Source organism: Triturus cristatus, chromosome 4_2, assembly GCF_964204655.1.
Source record: "Triturus cristatus chromosome 4_2, aTriCri1.1, whole genome shotgun sequence".
Classification (NCBI taxonomy): domain Eukaryota; kingdom Metazoa; phylum Chordata; class Amphibia; order Caudata; family Salamandridae; genus Triturus; species Triturus cristatus.
Genome location: NC_140586.1, coordinates 974886715 through 974899447, shown reverse-complemented (window position 1 = coordinate 974899447; position 12733 = coordinate 974886715).

Below are 12733 nucleotides of genomic sequence, written 5' to 3'. Positions count from 1 at the left end.
GGCGTGGAGGAGAGAGGCGTGAATGAGAGTGTTGTGGAGTAGAGTGTCATGAATGAGAGTGTTGTGGAGTAGAGTGCCATGAATGAATGTCGTGGAGTAGAGTGGCATGAATGAGAGTGTTGTGGAGTAGAGTGGCGTGATTGAATGTCGTGGAGTAGAGTGGCGTGAATGAGTGTCATGGAGTAGAGTGGCATGAATGAGAGTGTAGTGGAGTAGAGTGGGGTGATTGAATGTCGTGGAGTAGAGTGGTGTGAATGAGTGTCATGGAGTAGAGTGGCATCAATGAGAGTGTAGTGGAGTAGAGTGGCGCGATTGATAGTGTCGTGCAGTAGAGTGGTGTGAATGAGTGGCGTGGAGTAGAGTGGCATGAATGAGAGTGGCGTGGAGTAGAGATGCGAGAATGAGTGGCATGGAGTAGAGTGGCGTGAATTAGAGTGGCGTGGAGTAGAGTGGTGTGAATGAGTGGCGTGGAGTAGAGTGGCATGAATGAGAGTGGCATGGAGTAGAGTGGCATGAATGAGTGGCGTGGAGTAGAGTAGCGTGAATGAGAGTGGCGTGGAGTAGAGTGGCTCGATTGAGAGAGGCATGGAGGAGAGTGGCATGATTGAGATTGTCTTGGAGTAGAGCTGCGTGATTGAGAGTGGCGTGGAATAGAGTGGCATGAATGATAGTGGTGTGGAATAGAGTGACGTGAATGAATGTCGTGGAGTAAAGTGGTTTGGAGTATAGTGCATGATTGAGAGTGATGTGCAGGAGAGTGGCGTAAGTGAGAGCGACATGGAGTAGATCGGCGTGAATGAGAGTGGCATGGAGTAGAGTGGTGTGAATGAGTGGCATGGAGTAGAGTGGCGTGAATGAGAGTGTCATGGAGTAGAGTGGCGTGAATGAGTGGCGTGGAGTAGAGTTGCATGAATGAGAGTGTCATGGAGTAGAGTAGTGTGAATGAGTGGCGTGGAGTAGAGTGGTATGAATGAGAGTGGCGTGGAGTAGAGTGGCGTGAATGAGTGGCGTGGAGTAGTGTGGCGTGAATGAGTGTCATGGAGGAGATTGGTGTGAATGAGTGGCGTGGAGTAGAGTGGCATTAATGAGAGTGGCATGGAGTAGAGTGGCGTGAATGAGTGGCGTGGAGTAGAGTGGTGTGAATGAGAGTGGCGTGGAGTAGAGTGGTGCAATTGAGAGTGTCGTGGAGGAGAGTGGCATGGAGTAGAGTGGCATGAATGAGAGTGGCGTGGAGTAGAGTGGCATGAATGAGAGTGGTGTGGAATAGAGTGGCGTGAATGAATGTCGTGAAGTAGAGTGGTGTGGAGTAGAGTGGCGTGATTGAGTGTCGTGGTGTAGAGTGGCGTGAATGAGAGTATCATAGAGGAGAGTGGCATGAATGAGAGTGGCGTGGAGTAGAGTGGCATTAATGAGAGTGGCGTAAGTGAGAGTGGTGTGGAATAGAGTGGCGTAAATGAATGTCGTGGAGTAGGGTAGCATGAATGAGAGTGGTGTGGAGTAGAGTGGCGTGATTGAGAGATGTGCGGAGGATAGTGGTATGAATGAGAGTGTCGTGTAGGAGAGCGGCATGGATGAGAGTGGCGTGGAGTAGAGTGGCATGAATGAGAGTGTTGTGCAGTAGAGTGGCGTGAATGAGAGTATAGTTGATTAAAGTGGGGTGAATGAGAGTGTGGTGGAGTAGTAGAGTGGTGTGAATGACAGTGTCGTTGAGTTGAGTGGCTTGAATGAGAGTGTTGTGGAGTAGAGTGTCGTGATTGAGAGTGTTGTCGAATAGAGTGGCGTGAATGAATGTCGTGGAGTAGAGTGGTGTGGAGTAGAGTGGTAGAATTGAGAGTGGTGTGGAGGAGAGTGGCGTGATTGAGTGTCGTGGTGTAGAGCGGCGTGAATGAGAGTGTCATAAAGGAGAGTGGCATGAATGAGAGCGGCATGGAGTAGAGTGGCGTGAATGAGAGTGGCGTGGAGTAGAGTGGCGTAAGTGAGAGTGGTGTGGAATAGAGTGGCGTGAATGAATGTTGTAGAGTAGAGTAGCGCGAATGAGAGTGGTGTGGAGTAGAGTAGCGTGATTAAGAGTTGTGTGGAATAAAGTGGCGTGAATGAATGTCGTGGAGTAGAGTAGCGTGAATGAGAGTGGTGTGGAGTAGAGTGGCGTAAGTTAGAGTGGTGTGGAATAGAGTGGCATGAATGAATGTCGTGGAGTAGAGTAGTGCGAATGAGAGTGGTGTGGAGTAGAGTGGCGTGATTGAGAGTGGTGTGGAGGAGAGTGGTATGAATGAGAGTGGTGTGGAATAGAGTGGCGTGAATGAGAGTGTAGTGGAGTAGAGTGGCGTGAATGAGAGTGGCGTGGAGTTGAGTGGTGCAATTGAGAGTGTTGTGGAGGAGAGTGGCGTGGAGTAGAGTGGCATGAATGAGAGTGGCGTGGAGTAGAGTGGCATGAATGAGAGTGGTGTGGAATAGAGTGGCGTGAATGAATGTCGTGGAGTAGAGTGGTGTGGAGTAGAGTGGCGTGATTGAGTGTCGTGGTGTAGAGCGGCGTGAATGAGAGTATCATAGAGGAGAGTGGCATGAATGAGAGTGGCATGGAGTAAAGTGGCGTTAATGAGAGTAGCGTAAGTGAGAGTGGTGTGGAATAGAGTAGCGTAAATGAATGTCGTGGATTAGGGTAGCGTGAATGAGAGTGGTGTGGAGTAGAGTGTCATGATTGAGAGTGTTGTGGAGTAGAGTGTCATGAATGAGAGTGTTGTGGAGTAGAGTGTCATGAATGAGAGTGTTGTGGAGTAGAGTGTCGTGAATGAGAGTGTTGTTGAGTAGAGTGTCATGAATGAGAGTGTTGTGGAGTAGAGTGCCATGAATGAATGTCGTGGAGTAGAGTGGCATGAATGAGAGTGTTGTGGAGTAGAGTGGCGTGATTGAATGTTGTGGAGTAGAGTGGCGTGAATGAGTGTCATGGAGTAGAGTGGCATGAATGAGAGTGTAGTGGAGTAGAGTGGGGTGATTGAATGTCGTGGAGTAGAGTGGCGTGAATGAGTAGAGTGGTGTGAATGAGTGGCATGGAGTAGAGTGGCGTGAATGAGTGTCATGGAGTAGAGTGGCATCAATGAGAGTGTAGTGGAGTAGAGTGGCGCGATTGATAGTGTCGTGCAGTAGAGTGGTGTGAATGAGTGGCGTGGAGTAGAGTGGCATGAATGAGAGTGGCATGGAGTAGAGATGCGTGAATGAGTGGCGTGGAGTAGAGTGGTGTGAATTAGAGTGGCGTGGAGTAGAGTGGTGTGAATGAGTGGCGTGGAGTAGAGTGGCATGAATGAGAGTGGCATGGAGTAGAGTGGCATGAATGAGTGGCGTGGAGTAGAGTAGCGTGAGTGAGAGTGGTGTGGAGTAGAGTGGCGCGATTGAGAGTGGCATGGAGGAGAGTGGCATGATTGAGATTGTCTTGGAGTAGAGCTGCGTGATTGAGAGTGGCGTGGAATAGAGTGGCATGAATGAGAGTGGCGTGGAGGAGAGAGGCGTGAATGAGAGTGGCGTGGAGTAGAGTGGCATGAATGAGAGTGGTGTGGAATAGAGTGGCGTGAATGAATGTCGTGGAGTAAAGTGGTTTGGAGTATAGTGGCATGATTGAGAGTGATGTGCTGGAGAGTGGCGTGATTGAGTGTCATGGTGTAGAGCGGCGTGAATAAGAGTGTCATTGAGGAGAGTGGCATGAATGAGAGCGACATGGAGTAGAGTGGCGTGAATGAGAGTGGCATGGAGTAGAGTGGTGTGAATGAGTGGCATGGAGTAGAGTGGCGTGAATTAGAGTGTCGTGGAGTAGAGTGGCGTGAATGAGTGGCGTGGAGTAGAGTTGCATGAATGAGAGTGTCGTGGAGTAGAGTGGTGTGAATGAGTGGCGTGGAGTAGAGTGGCATGAATGAGAGTGGCGTGGAGTAGAGTGGCGTGAATGAGTGGCGTGGAGTAGAGTGGCGTGAATGAGTGTCATGGAGGAGAGTTGTGTGAATGAGTGGCGTGGAGTAGAGTGACAATAATGAGAGTGGCATGGAGTAGAGTGGCGTGAATGAGTGGCATGGAGTAGAGTGGTGTGAATGAGAGTGGCATGGAGTAGAGTGGCGCAATTGAGAGTGTCATGGAGGAGAGTGGCGTGGAGTAGAGTGGCATGAATGAGAGTGGTGTGGAATAGAGTGGCGTGAATGAATGTCATGGAGTAGAGTGGTGTGGAGTAGAGTGGCATGATTGAGTGTCGTGGTGTAGAGCGGCGTGAATGAGAGTATCATAGAGGAAAGTGGCATGAATTAGAGTGGCGTGGAGTAGAGTGGCATGAATGAGAGTGGCGTGGAGGAGAGATGCGTGAATGAGTGGCATAGAGTAGAGTGGCGTGAATTAGAGTGGCGTGGAGTAGAGTGGTGTGAATGAGTGGCGTGGAGTAGAGTGGTGTGGAGTAGAGTGGCGTGATTGAGTGTTGTGGTGTAGAGCGGCGTGAATGAGAGTATCATAGAGGAGAGTGGCATGAATGAGAGTGGCATGGAGTAGAGTGGCGTTAATGAGAGTATCGTAAGTGAGAGTGGTGTGGAATAGAGTGGCGTAAATGAATGTCATGGAGTAGGGTAGCGTGAATGAGAGTGGTGTGGAGTAGAGTGGCGTGATTGAGAGATGTGCGGAGGAGAGTGGTATGAATGAGAGTGTCGTGGAGGAGAGCGGCATGAATGAGAGTGGCGTGGAGTAGAGTGGCATGAATGAGAGTGTCATGCAGTAGAGTGGCATGAATGAGAGTATAGTTGATTAAAGTGGGGTGAATGAGAGTGTGGTGGAGTAGAGTGGTGTGAATGACAGTGTCGTTGAGTAGAGTGGCTTGAATGAGAGTGTTGTGGAGTAGAGTGTCATGATTGAGAGTGTTGTGGAGTAGAGTGTCATGAATGAGAGTGTTGTAGAGTAGAGTGTCATGAATGAGAGTGTTGTGGAGTAGAGTATCGTGAATGAGAATGTTGTGGAGTAGAGTGTCATGAATGAGAGTGTTGTGGAGTAGAGTGCCATGACTGAATGTCGTGGAGTAGAGTGGCGTGAATGAGAGTGTTGTGGAGTAGAGTGGCGTGATTGAATGTTGTGGAGTAGAGTGGCATGAATGAGTGTCATTGAGTAGAGTGGCATGAATGAGAGTGTAGTGGAGTAGAGTGGCGCGATTGATAGTGTTGTGCATTAGAGTGGTGTGAATGAGTGGCGTGGAGTAGAGTAGCATGAATGAAAGTGGCGTGGAGTAGAGATGCGTGAATGAGTGGCGTGGAGTAGAGTGGCGTGAATTAGAGTGGCGTGGCGTAGAGTGGTGTGAATGAGTGGCGTGGAGTAGAGTGGCATGAATGAGAGTGGCATGGAGTAGAGTGGCATGAATGAGTGGCGTGGAGTAGAGTAGCGTGAATGAGAGTGGCATGGAGTAGAGTGGCGCGATTGAGAGTGGCATGGAGGAGAGTGGCATGATTGAGATTGTCTTGGAGTAGAGCTGCGTGATTGAGAGTGGCGTGGAATAGAGTGGCATGAACGAGAGTGGCGTGGAGGAGAGAGGCGTGAATGAGAGTGGCGTGGAGTAGAGTGGCATGAATGAGAGTGGTGTGGAATAGAGTGGCGTGAATAAATGTCGTGGAGTAAAGTGGTTTGGAGTAGAGTGGCATGATTGAGAGTGATGTGGAGGAGAGTGGCGTGATTGAGTGTCATGGTGTAGAGCGGCGTGAATAAGAGTGTCATTGAGGAGAGTGGCATGAATGAGAGCGACATAGAGTAGAGTGGCGTGAATGAGAGTGACATGGAGTAGAGTGGTGTGAATGAGTGGCATGGAGTAGAGTGGCGTGAATTAGAGTGTCGTGGAGTAGAGTGGCGTGAATGAGTGGCGTGGAGTAGAGTTGCATGAATGAGAGTGTCGTGGAGTAGAATGGTGTGAATGAGTGGCGTGGAGTAGAGTGGCATGAATGAGAGTGGCGTGGAGTAGAGTGGCGTGAATGAGTGGCGTTGAGTAGAGTGGCGTGAATGAGTGTCATGGAGGAGAGTGGTGTGAATGAGTGGTGTGGAGTAGAGTGGCAATAATGAGAGTGGCATGGAGTAGAGGGGCGTGAATGAGTGGCGTGGAGAAGAGTGGTGTGAATGAGAGTGGCATAGGTTTCGCATGAACTATCATAGTCTTATCTGTTCCGGAAATAGAAGCTTGGGCCATGCCGGTCTGAGATGTCTGTGCAGCTACATCTGCAGCCTTTTTCTCCTCTCGCAAACGGACTGCATCAACACGCAGTTTAACCAAACGCCTGATTGTATCAGTCACCTGGGAGAAAACAAAAAGTCCATCACGCATTTGCTTACAATTATCTGCTACATCGTCGGGCTCTAACTCCTCAGAATATTTCCTAACCAGCTCAAGGACCTCTGCGGCAAACACCTCAGTAAAATACAGCTGCTCCCTTTCCTGCCACCCTTTCATACTATCTAGAAGTTCAGAGGCGGGGGCAATGCTAAGAACTGCTTTACGAGCAGCAGATCGGAGCTGGGACGAACGCGCAGCGGTCAACATAGAACGAGTTTCTCGTGCCTTTTATTCCTCCGAACTAGAGTCCTCATCTGACTCACTAGGGGCAGACGGAACAGTATACAGAGGTGGAGGACGATCTAATAATAAGGAATCATCTTGTGGTTTATTAAGTATAGGATAAAGGGGCCGCTGAACAGCGTATTGGCCAGTTACCTGTAAATTGAGCTCCCTATCTTCTCTCTCTTTTAACTCTTTTATTTCTCTGTTATTCAGCTCTAATGCTTTCACATAAATGTTCTTTTGCTGTTCTTTTTCAATCAAGGCTTGCTCACGCTTCATTTGTTCGCGCACTTCTTTCTCCCACATTGGTACACAGTCAAACATATCTTGCCTAGTCTTTCGCTTAAACATACATTGTTCCACATACTCAATCTTTTGTAAATCAAATGACCCATACATAGGCCAACGCAACTCAGGATCCTTACGCATGTATTTATTCCATAATGCGCTGTACATTATAGAAGAAAGACCATACTTAATATACATATCCCTATTAGGCATCCCCTCCGGGGGGGCCGGTTGTGCTTCTTCGAGTCTCAAATTGGTACCACTACAAAAGCAACACATCCTACGAAGTGTGCTAAAAACAGGCATGCCAAAAATAGTGCAGAATATGCAGTATTATAATCAAAGTAGCACTTAAGGTACCTTTAGTACAATGTGCCGTTCAAATCAATTCAGATAGAGAAAATTCTCCTCTTTACCTGCCTATATAAATTGCAATCTATATATATCTCATAACAATCCAAGTTGGCCAACACAAATTCCATAATCCAAAAGCCACAGTAAGTGTTACTAAACTACCTTACCAATCCCAGGCATCAAAACCTACAGCAAGCGCCGCAGAAGGACACTTACCAATCACTTGGTGTCCAGGTTCCAACTGCCAAGTTCTAAAATCGACCAAATGGTCACTGCACGGCGAATCAACAGAAGAGATCTCAGTCGAGGACCGGCACCACCTGGCTGGTCAGATCAGAAAGAAAGGAAAAACGCCGTGGTTGCCAAGACTCGGGTCTCATCGGGCAGCGATCGCGTCCAGAGCGAGATTCCAATCCTTCGTCGCGACCAATCCTTTGGGCATCCGAGTCACCGATGAGCCCCACTGGTTGGGCGCCAATTTGTTGAAGGAGACCTCAGCTAGGCCTACCAGTGCAAGGGGTTCGCCCTTCTCTGCACAGAGTCCTCAGACCAATAGGGAGAAGTTGGCACAGAAACTGGAATAGAAAATACAAAGTTTAATAAAACCTCATGAGGTGGAACTACATTCACACAGCACCCTTCGGTATTGATGGAAGTAGCACACTGAACAGAAGGAGCATGGTCCTTTCATACCCACACAGGGGCTAAAAAAAGGCAGTACAAGCACAGAAGAAGGTTATATGCACATATAAGGTCATATAGAAATGCACAGTGGACAAGTAGGAGGAGTTAACAGTTTGCCAATGCTAGTAAACACATCCTGACAGTTACATACTACTAACTTTACATATTCCAACTTTAAACTGCATGCTTCAAACAGACAGACATCTTGTCCGCTGCACGTTTCTCTGTGTATTTGGCATGTTTCTGCTCAAGCGCGCATTACTGCAGGTTAGGATTCCTTTCTTTATCACAGACGGCGATTGTGAATCACGTGGGGGGGATCTGCCAATGTGGTCTTATGTTTACACCTGGAAGACCCGGTGACTGGAAGCACAAAAGACAAATAGAAATGTTACTCGAGAGATTTAGACTGAGCGCGCTCGGTGCCTCGCTTGCTTGTGAGAATAGACTGCTTGTAGAGAAGTGATCCTGTACGTTGTTTCAGAGCTGTAACTATTAACACACATGATGCCTTGTTTCTCCAAGCTATTGTGCGGAGTTGTTGGAAAATGTGTCTTCTGTTATGAAACCACACCCCATCTTTTAAGAAGCATTGTGTAGTTCACCTTAAAGTGTCTTGCCATCAAACATTCTCCAACGGAAACAAAGAAAGCTAGCCAGGGCTTTTGCATAGATTTTTACTACCCTTGGCAAAGTGACATTTTGCGCCACGTCACCCCCTGTACTCTTTGCTAGTTTTACAATAATGCTGATGGCCTTCTGCTCCTCTAGACTGAAGGCAGCGGCCTGCTCTTGCCTTGTTCTTGAAACTGACTCTGGAAGATGATACCTTTTTCACTCTGAGCCCACGTCCCATAGCGTGCCCTCCACTGCGGCTGGGATCTGTCTGCAGTAGTGGTGATGTGGCTTTTGGCTCAGTCTGTTTTCAGACTTCCCATCTCTTCGTGAAGGTGCTTTCTGTTACCATTCTGACTCACCATCTGTTTTCTGCACCATTCCAAAGAAAAATTCTTCTCTGTTTTATTTTTATTATTATTAAGAGGACAGATGGTATCTAAAGCAGATTACCTGCGAGGTGTACATGTTGGTCTTACCATCAAATAAGAACCTGGATATTTTTACAGTGCTTGCAAGTGTTTACCGTTTATAGCGCTGTAAAGAACAAGGGGTCATCATTACCCAACTCACTAAGCTGATTTTAGAAATCTGAAACAGACAGTCGGCCCTGCCACTATCAAACCTGTGACTAGGAGGTGTACATTGATAATGATGATGATAAATAGATTTATATAGCATGTGATGCCAGAGGTTTGCAGTTGCAGGGGCTGTAGTAACACGTTTTACCCAATGTAATGCTACTCATTTTATCTATGTTGGATAGATGCGAGGCTGAACTGGCCCTGTTGGAATCCTGCTTGAATAAGACTACTTCTTAGGAAGTACAATAGTAATAAAAATGCTAGTCTTCCAAGCCCTTGGGAAGAAAGTGGGATTTATTGTTTTTGGAAGTTGATCCAAGTCACCAGTGGCAAATGACCATCCCAAACACACAAGCTGAAAACACATGAAGCAATCACATTGGCGTTGAGGCGGGCCAGGCACAGGTCAGCATCTTTATAAAAGAAACAAGACGGCCCCAATGCGAGATCAAACCACCATCTCACGTATTAAAAGGTAAGCAAGGCAATAACAGCTTGAAATGGCAGCGAGGAAAGGTCAGAAATAAAAATAACCCTACTATGCGATGTCAGAAGCGATGATGAGCGTGACTTCCCTCTTTTTTCTGGCATAAATGTTTATGCTTTTTCTTTTACCTCACTCAATAGCTTTTGGCGTTTGATAATTTTACAGTTACACATGCAACCCGCTCATTGCCTGCTGAGCAGTGAATTCAAAATCCCGTGAACGACATACACATCTATGGGTACATGGTTTGGTGCCCCAAAATCAGAACTCCCCTGCCAAATGTGCCAGACTAAGTGTAGATGAACATGGTTCATGCCCCCCAAGATGTGCATAGCCCTAGCACTATTTGCAACAAAAACAAACTCCTACATTGCTCACGCCCTCTCTAAAATTCATCAACACAAATGTCACTGGGGATTCAATCTGCTTGTTTTCATTGAGATATATGGACACGTCTTTGAATATAATAAGGTTTTGTAAATTTGTGCGCAGTGAAAGGCAGCATTTCTTTTTAATTATGTTTCATCATTTTAAAACTTTGGAACACAATCGGCACAAATAGACTTCACACCATGCAACATAGTTCCAATCAGCATAATTTCACTCAACGCTACACACTTCCACACCACACAATTTAACACTACACATTTTAATTCCACACCTCATAATTCGGCAACAAACCACATATTTCAACTCAACAACACAAGTACACAACACACCACATACATCCAAATCACACAATATAATTCCACATCACGCCACAAAATTCAACAGAACACCATGTAATTAAAAACTCTATGACACTCCACATATTTCCAGTACACTCAATACCACATCATTACTATCCACATATTTTAACTGCACACCATTTCACATAATTCCACTTAAAACATTCCCTCCAATTCAACCACACACAATTCCATGGCTAATAATTCCAATCAAACCACATAATTCCACTTCACAGCACATACATCCACTCCACACCAATTCAAAACACATGGGTAAAAGACATTGTCATTTACAGTGCTAATACCTCTAACTCCCACAAATGGGGGACCAATTTGCATTGTAAATGCTTGTTTTACTTTCGTTTAGGGAACACTCCAGCCATCCTGCTGCACAACTTCATACGGAAAACACATTGACCTTGCCACTGCTTGTTTTAATTGGCACAGAAATATAATGCAGGCTGGTGATTTGCCAGTAAGGTGGCATCCTTATACGTGTATGTATATAATGAAACAATCACTGTTGTTGTGCAATCGTTCATTGATTATAATCTGAAATGTTTTATTTCTCCATTTTCCTCTCATGCTTCTTTCTATCCCTCACACTTTAACATTTCTACCATATTGATGTATTTTACCCTTTTAGGTTTTTTAATCTCTGCCAATATTTCCCTCAGCTCTGCCAAGTACCTCGCATCAGATGTTAGACTAACGCATGTCAGCGTGGTGGTCCGCATCACGGCACTGAAATGGAAAGTCACGCATTTGTAGCGTCTCAGTATCAAGCCAGAGTGATATCAATGCTCTGTTAGAAACTGACATCCAGGTTGCAGCATACGGTCCGCGCTGGTTGCGCAGGCTTGGGGCGACTGGCTCAGCTCGTGACTGGGTTGGCTTAGGCAGACTGAGAGCGGAGGCTGCAATGTAAGCAGGTTTATTCACTTCCCTGGACACCGGCAATCCATTCAGGTTAACTGTGTGACTCGCTGTGAGACTCGACGCGTGTTGGCATCTCAGTCAATGTTAAAATGATGGCCCACAGCTTCAATCAAGAGACTCGCTCTCTTTATACATTGGCAGACCGGCTTGGTGCGAGGGGGCTATGCGGCAGTCAATGAATAATGTGACAGTCTTTTGACCCATGGCCGGTCCCGTCCCAGTTCAAACAGCCACAGGATTGGTGGTGTCGTACAGGCAGCAATGAGCTGCAGCCAGGCAGCCTCATCTCTGAATGCATGCCGTGGCGCAGCAGGCAAGGATTTGTCAACTCGACTCCTAGAGGAGGGCAGCTGCGGCTGACTCTGAAGACAGCAGCACCCAGGAGGGAGAGAGTGGCCATACACCAGAAGCAGGTAAGGGAACCTGTGTCCCCACCTTGAAACTTAATCTCCCTCCATATAGGCCAGTACTAGGTTCCCCGGTTAGTTTGGTCTTGAATTCTCACAGAGAAGGCCAGAAGAACAAGTTAGGGATTATACTCTTGCACTCAGCAGCTAATGGGCGCCACAGAGATGAAGGAGTCTTCACTTAGCACTTAACCCCGCAAATGGCATGATGCCCCGCCGGTGCTTCACAGTAGATAAATGGCCGTGATCTGAAGCACCACAGGAAGTAAGGGACCCTGCTTGAGAGACCTGCCTACAACTGGAATCTTTCCCCCACACCCTCCAAAAACACCAGAGAAACCCATACACTCGCCACCTCTACACCCAGTGTCCTCACTTCCATACTTCCCTTCCACATCGGACTGTTTGGGCACACCCCCTGCACACTAGGCTGCCGCAGGTGAGTGTGGCCTACACATAAACAAGCTGGAAGGTGAGCCCTAGGGAGCAGTCACCAGGATGGATGCGGCCTCTCTTGAGCCTCAGTCTGTTGGCGCGTTCCTAGCGGAGTAAGTCTGGTCCATTGCATTGACAACTTGATACCTGGTTATGGTAATGAGGGGCAGTGGTAATGAAGTGGGCGCAACTTTCAGCATGGCCAGCAGCTGGATCACTTTCGAGCCTGGTACAGCTGCAGCATGCTGATGTGATCTGGTGCTGCGGGGCAGGTATTGGCGTACCCAGCGGTACTGACACTGCTCAGCTGCACTCCTCAGTTATCATTTTTATTCGGATTGATCAAACCGTACTGTCTTTGAAACAAACAACTTCCTGGCTGGTTGTAAAGGTTGTGCCTCACTCTCCTGAGCCTTGCCAATGCCCGTGCTGCAGTCTGGGGCGGCTCGCGAGTGCTAGGTTAGTGCCCTTCCACATCTGGTGCTTTGCAGTACTTTTAAGACCCTCTTAGAGTTTCACTTTGGTGAAATGGGTGTAATTTCTGATATTTATATGCTTCCATCATCTTTATTACTTGACTTTGCTTGCCAGAAAGTGTAACTCATAGCTGTTGAACTATGACGCATAATTACACTGAAATTATATAAATGTCACACGTA